General features: G+C 40.4%; 1 protein-coding gene across 1 annotated transcript in view; it reads right to left on the reverse strand.

Annotated features, from left to right (window-relative positions):
- CLTRN (collectrin, amino acid transport regulator) overlaps nt 1-7,354 on the reverse strand; it is a 47,003-nt gene extending 39,649 nt beyond the window's left edge. The window contains exons 1-2 of the mRNA XM_082681821.1: nt 7,173-7,354; nt 6,436-6,606 (exon numbers count right to left, since the gene is read on the reverse strand). The gene's annotated coding sequence lies outside the window, so the exon portion shown is untranslated. The remainder of the gene's footprint in view (nt 1-6,435; nt 6,607-7,172) is intronic.
- Between the last annotated feature and the right edge of the window lie 75 nt (nt 7,355-7,429).

Below are 7,429 nucleotides of genomic sequence, written 5' to 3' on the forward strand. Positions count from 1 at the left end.
ATTTCTCAATGTTTGTTGTCTCATTTTTAAAAACAATAGAAAAAAGAATAGAAGTTCTGTACAGAAAATACAGAGAGGCAAAAAGAGAAAAGTACAAAATACCCATACTACTACCCGCATGGACGACCAATGTGAATATATTTTAATAGTTGAAACACACCTTCCGTAGCCTTGGATCTTCTTGTATGTTCTCGTGTGATGTTATTGTTGTTTTGTCTCACTGTAGTGGCCCTATGGGAACAGGGAAACATCACGGTGGCAATCACATGGGCCCTCCACGGGATCTGATGAGTCGCTTTATTTTCACTTATTTATCTATGCATACATGCATGCATGCATGCCGCGCTGTCTGGCTTGCGGAATCTTACTTCCCCGACCAGGGATCGAACCCGTGCCCTCGGCAATGAAAGCGCGGAGTCCTAACCACAGTATGGTCAGGGAATTCCCTGGTGAGTCACTTTAAAATTGATAGATCATGAGATATATCAAATTTATTTTATTCCTAGTTTACTGAAAATTCCCTTTACTGAATTGTATTCAATAACCTATATTGAATTGTATCACCTGCCTTTTCAGTATCTATTAATATGATCCGAGAATCTTTACCACTTGGTACATTATAGTTTAAAATTTCTTTACACTGATCCAACCCTTAGATAAGCTCAGTTTGATGATTTCTAACATGCTTCTGGACTTAGGTGCTGTGTTTTTCTTTCTTTAGGTTTTTAAATCCATTTTTGTAGAAGAATATTTAGGTTCCCTTTCAAGCGCTGATTCTTTTCTCCAGCCCTCGTGTTATTACCATGTTGAAAATGGTACAGATAGATTTCTAACATTGTCTATGTTTACAAATACTTGAAAATGTAGAAGAAATAAAATATTCAGAGTTGAAGATTCTGGACCATACATATTTCGGAGGAAGAGCTCTTTTAAATTTTTCTTGTATTGCCAGTAATTTCAGGTTTCGTATTTCTTTCTGAGTCCCTTTTCACTGTTTACAGTATCCAAGAAATGCATTCATTTCATTAAGATGTTCCAGTTTTCTCATGGACTTTATACAATATTTCCCATAAAATACTCCATTCACTGTTACATTCCCTTTATATTTTCTAGTTATATATTAATTTTTTTCTCATTTCCCCTTTGTTCTTTCCAGAAATTTACCTATTTTTGTTGTTGTTTAATCAAACAACAAGATCTTGCATTTAATTTTTAATTCCTTTCTTTTTGCTTTCTGATTCATCCATCTTTACATTTATTAAGTCTTTACTCTTTCTGTCATACTGGTTTTCTTGTTCTTTTTATAACTCTTGAGTTGGCTACTAGGCTTATTTATTTTTAATCTTTCTCAGTTAATGTGAAAATATCTGTGGCTATGAATTTTCCTTGGACTACTGTTCTGGCCACATGACATAAGAAGTACAGATGTACAGTGATCTCATTCTATTTTCTAAATAGTCTATAGTTACAGTTTTATTTTTCTATACCCCAGTATTTGCTTAGAAGAGTACTTGTCATTAGCAAAAGAAACAGCAGCCAAAAATGAAATGATTTAAAATATTGACTTTTATAGGTCCTGTCAGATGAATAGAGAGAGAAAACGTATAATGATAAAATAAGACACCGTCAATAACTTGACGTAAAGTATGAAGACTCTTACAAGGTCTGGATCACTTGGAACATGCTAAAAATGATTTAACAACTAAAGAGCTTGAGAGGTCAATAAAAGACGTGGAACACAGAACTAGATGCTATTGTTCTTGCCTCTCAACATATCGGGTTTTTTTCTTCCACTTTTCAAAATCCTGTACATACTTAGCCTTTATTTTCATGCACAATTTTAAGTATTAAACCTCCAGAGAATTCATATCAAACTTGCTTCATACAATGCTCATTTCAGCAATTTCACAAATAGGAGCTTAATAATTTATCAGTAACAGTGGTAATGATGGCAAATAAAGCATTTTCAATCATTCTGAATATGGTCCTATTTACTGCCAATATTTAGAGTTTAGAGAATGCAGATAAAAAATTGAGACTACTGTAGCCGTGAGCAATATGAAAGGCACTGAGTCTCCTGAGACAGGAAAGAGAAATTGATTTCTCTGTGCTTTTTTATACTCCATAACACTACTGGAAAGCAGTTTCTTGGCACATAACTATTGATCTACTGCTCTGGAGGGTGAATTAAATATGAGACCACACGAAAAGAAAACACGTGAGTTGTTCTTTTGATTCACACAAGATGCCTTTTAAAGTACATCAGAGCTGTAAACGCATATGGGGGATTATGTATGCTCCATTTACCTGCAATAAAACAAGATGTAGCAGGGAGAACCAATGTAGCTTTTAAATTTTGAAGCTGATTGTTCTGTTTCACTGTCACAAACAGGTATTTTGTAAACCTATACAACCTTGAACACTGTGAGCTTTCATTTTTTTATCTTTAAACATCTTAACCACTATTACAGGTCTATCTCAATGATCACCTCCTTCGAGGAATCTTTCTTTTCTTTTCTTTTTGTTATAGATTTTTAGCTGTTACTATTTGCTGTGGACTTGTCTAATCTACTAACTTTTTATTCTCTCTTTGTCCTATGTTCCCATAGCATTTTGTTCACATTTGTACATGGATCTATTGCCAACATGATTTGCTTTTGGGTCCTACAAATTTTAAGCTCCTGGAGGGCAGGGACTATATTTGGTTCCATTTGCATTTCTCACGGCCCATGAATATTTGGTAATTTAATAACACTGAATTGACTTATTTGAATCATAAATGGGCAGTTTAAGGAGCTCAAGACTGTGGAAATGAAGTATCACGAGGTACACTGCAATTTTTTTGACATTCCCAGCCAGAGAAAAACAACTCCCAGTATCTTTGATAAACAAGGAACCCTGGGCTTTGGAAAATTTTTGTCTCCACTCCCGTACCTTATGCCCTTTTCAAGATGAGAAAAAAAATCTGAAGCTACGATATTCGAAGGCTCATCAAATTTTGTAGGTTAATCAACAACTGTAACCATTATGAACCTTGCCTTTTTTTCACACAGGGTAACAATTTTCTAGTTCAGAGAAAGTTAATCACTAATGTTTGGAAATGAAGATTAATTCAGACAAACTGAGTGAGTGTAATTCTGCCAACTTTATATTCCTAAGGTAGCAATTTAAAGGACGGTTTCATAAACAGGATGCATATGCGCCTGTCTGAGTGTCTCATCTGCATGAAGACCAATACATTAAAATAAGTCCTATGTAGAATGTAAATTGCTGCAGCTACTATGGAAAACAGTACGCAGGTTCCTTAAAAAACTAAAAATAGAGCTACCATAGGATCCAGCAATCCTACTCCTGGGCATATATCCGGAAAAGATGAAAACTCTAATTTGAAAAGATACATGCACCCCAATGTTCACAGCAGCGCTATTTACAATAGCCAAGACATGGAAGCAACCCAAGTGCCCATCAACAGACAATAGGCTTAAGAAGATGTGGTATAGATACACAATGGAATATTACTCAGTGATAAAAAAGAATGAAATATTGCCATTTGCAGCAATGTGCACGGACCTAGAAAATATCATACAAAGTGAAGCAAGGCAGACAGAGGAAGAAAAATGTTATAGGATATCACTTATATGTGGAATCTAAAAAATAATACAAATGAATCTTTATACAAAACAGAGACTCACAGACATAGAAAAGAAACTTATGGTTACCAAAGGGGAAAGGTGGGGGATAAATGAGGAGTATGTGATTAACAGATACACACCACTATACATAAAATGGATAAGCAACAAGGATTTACTGTATACCACAGGGAACTATATCCAATATTTTATAATAAACTATAATGGAAAATAATCTGAAAAAATATATATAACTGAATCACTTTGCTGTACACCGGAAACTAACACAACATTATAAACCAACTATACTTCAATGAAAATAAATAAATAAAAATTTTAAAAATAAAAATGAAAAAAAATAAGTCCCATGTAGTAAAAACAAGACTTTACTGACATTTCTTCCTGAATGTTTAACTCTTTCCAACTTTGCTTGGGTGTTGTATTAAGAGTTTTCTCAGGACTTCCCTGGTGGCGCAGTGGTTAAGAATCCGCCTGCCAATGTAGGGGACACAGGTTTGAGCCCTGGTCCGGGAAGATCCCACATGCCACGGAGCAACTAAGCCCGTGCGCCACAACTACTGAGCCTGCTCTCTAGAGCCTGCGAGCCACAACTACTGAGCCTGCGTGCCACAACTACTGAAGCCCATGTGCCTAGAGCCCCTGCTCCGCAACAAGAGAAGCCACCACAATGAGAAGCCCGCGCACCATAACGAAGAGTAGCCCCAGCTCACCGCAACCAGAGAAAGCCCGTGCCCAGCAATGAAAACCCAACGCAGCCAAAATAAATTAATTTTTTTTAAAAAAAGAGTTTTCTCACAGTTTTGACAAGTCATGATATTCTTTCTAGGCTAAAGATTATTGTAACCATGCTCTATGGAGTAGTATTTTCCATTCTTAATCTTATATCTGGCTGCCAGTTAGTGTCACCCAGTCACATTTAGTCCTGCCAATAGGTACCGCCTTTACCAACCTCTACAAAGAGGTAGAGGGGCCATGTATCTTTCAGGTTAGATGCTCTCATTTTCATAACAGAATTTTAAGCTACCCTCATTCTGCTTGATATACAAAGCATATGAAGTAATCAACACATCAAAGTTTCTGCCCTTAAGTTTTGCCCAGTGACGGTGACCTTGATCTTTCTACTGTCTGAAAACATCAAAAACTTACAGTACGAAATGTTTTTGAAGACCGCCTAAAAGACGTGCATGCAAGACCTCTATTACTACAAATCAGAGATGCCAGATAGGTTGTTGCAACCACTCATCCATCCTGGACTCACAACAGACATTGTTAATCTATTACAGAACATTTTCCTTCGGAGCCTGGACTCAGCCACAAAACTTCCCAATGCAGTTATTCAGTCAGTCGACATGTGAGCTAAAACTTACTTGCCATCGTGGGGAATGATGATCTAAATGCTGCCCTAGCTAAGTCATATCACTGAGGGCCTGTGATCTCAAATAAACAGGAAAGTTTGGGTGGTTCATAAAATTGATTTAGTTGTGCTTTGTGATTGTGGCAACAGTTTACATTGAGGGGATCTGTATGAAACTCTTTATGACACTTACACTTTATGACACTTGTTTCCTGCTTAGTTCATAGCATCATTATGATGAGGAATCAGGATTTCCGTTGGGACTAAAAATCAAGAAAAACTGTGCTTCTCAAAAACAAACAAATGGGGCTTCCCTGGTGGCGCAGTGGTTGAGAGCCCGCCTGCCGATGCAGGGGACACGGGTTCGTGCCCTGGTCTGGGAAGATCCCACATGCCGCGGAGCGGCTGGGCCCCTGAGCCGTGGCCGCTGGGCCTGCGCGTCCGAAGCCTGTGCTCCGCAACGGGAGAGGCCACAGCACTGAGAGGCCCGCGTACCGCAAAAAACAAAAAAACAAAAAAAACAAAAAAACCCAAATGAACATGCAGGGTATTATGCTAAGTGAAATAAGCCAGACAGAGAAAACAAATACCATATGATCTCACTTATATGTGGAATCTAAAAAACACACATACAAACAAAAAACAAAACACCTAACTCACAGATACAGAGGACAGGCTGGTGGTTGCCAGAGGCAGGGTGTGGGGGTGGGTAAAATGGGTGAAAGTGGCGAAAAGCTACAAACTTCCAGTTATATTGATACAATAAATAAACCATGGGGATGCAATGTACAGAAAGGTGACTACAGTTAATAATACTGTGTTGCATATTTCAAAGTTGCAAAGAGAGTAAACCTTAAAAGGTCTCATCACAAGAAAAAAAACTTGTAGCTATGTGTGGATGTTAACTAGACTTATTGTGGTGATCATTTCACAATTATATAAATATTGAATCATTATGTGTACCCCTGAAACCAATAAAATGTAACATGTCAATTATCCCTCAATTTAAAAGAAAGAGACCAGCACTTACCAAGTCCTTTTCCACCTATAACCGACCCCCTTACCACATCTTCCCTAACTTTCTCATCAATTCTTGTCCCATCCAAACCCAAGCTGGGGAACAGACTATAAGCTCCTTGAAGTTTGTCTTGTCACTGGAACATAGTACTCCATAAATATGACTTCAATGAATGAATAACTGAACGGCTAATGGAAAGTGCCCTTCCCCTAGGAGCGCCCACTCAGAGGTTTCTGGACAAGAAAAAAATAAATAAATAAAGCTGGTAATAACCTCTTCACTTTTCTCCTGTGGACCCAGAATTGTAAATGGAGAGAGTAAAGAAAATTAATCTCAAAGTAGGGGGCCAGAAGCAGAAATCTAAGTGTGGTGTTGTCTCCACAGGTCCTAGACAGCAGGAGGGCACAAGGTACCTAAAAAAGTCGTCTGAAGGAGACATCCATCAGGAAGTAGAGGAGTGTGCTTACTCCATGCAGCCCGCTAGCATTTAAAGTCGGCTGGGAAGCTGGTAGGAACACAGTTCCAGTTGGTCCTCAGTTACGTTTCCTATCCGGTTTCTGCTCTTGGACTTCTGGTGTTTGGAACTGGGAGAAATATGAAGAAAATCCATTTTTAGGCGTGGAGCAGAGATCCGCAGGCTCGTCTCACCCTATACACGCCACTAACATCTAGCTCCGAGACCCGGGCGACTTTCTCCTAAAATTCGTGAGCCCCGCCCGCTTCTCTGCGGCTTCCCAGGACCAGGCTCGGCCAGCAGAGGGAGAGCAGGAGGCGTGGACCAGGCCAGAGTCCAACCAGAAGGGGATGGCCTGGGAACCCAGGGCGTGGCCATGGCGGAATGCGGAATGCAGGGAATCGCGCATGCGCGGAGTTAGCGTGATCAATGGGGACCTCAGGGTTGTACAGTGCGGCATAGGCGGAGCGCCGGGATTGGCCAGGACAGAGGGGAGTGGAATATAACCCGGGCTTGAGGGGCGGGGTTTGGACAACCGTGGGAAGGAGCGGCAGCGACTGCCACTTCGGGAGGGGCGTGGTCTCGGCGTAGCACAGAGGCTTGACCTGAAAATGTGGGACTCAGTCGGTGCGTAGCCGCTCGTAAAGGCAAGACAGGATTGGTCGAGACTGCGGGAGAGGTGGGCAGAGGAATTACCAGAGTGGAAAGCAGAGAAATGGTCACAAGAGAGCGGCGTGGGGTCAGCGAAACGAGCGTGGCCCAGAGGATAAGAGGAATGTGAAAGGACTCGGATCAGGGGCGTGGACGCCGATGAAGAGGCGGGGCCACGGAGTAGCGTATGGGACGCAAGTGACGTAACAGAAAGGAGGGCCCTGGTGTAGGCGCAGTGTAAGGATTTACCGTGAACGTGGGCGCGGCATGTCCGTGGGGGCGTGGCTTTACAGTTCTAAGGT

The sequence above is a fragment of the Grampus griseus genome, assembly GCF_964374135.1.
Source record: "Grampus griseus genome assembly, chromosome: X".
Lineage (NCBI taxonomy): Eukaryota > Metazoa > Chordata > Mammalia > Artiodactyla > Delphinidae > Grampus > Grampus griseus.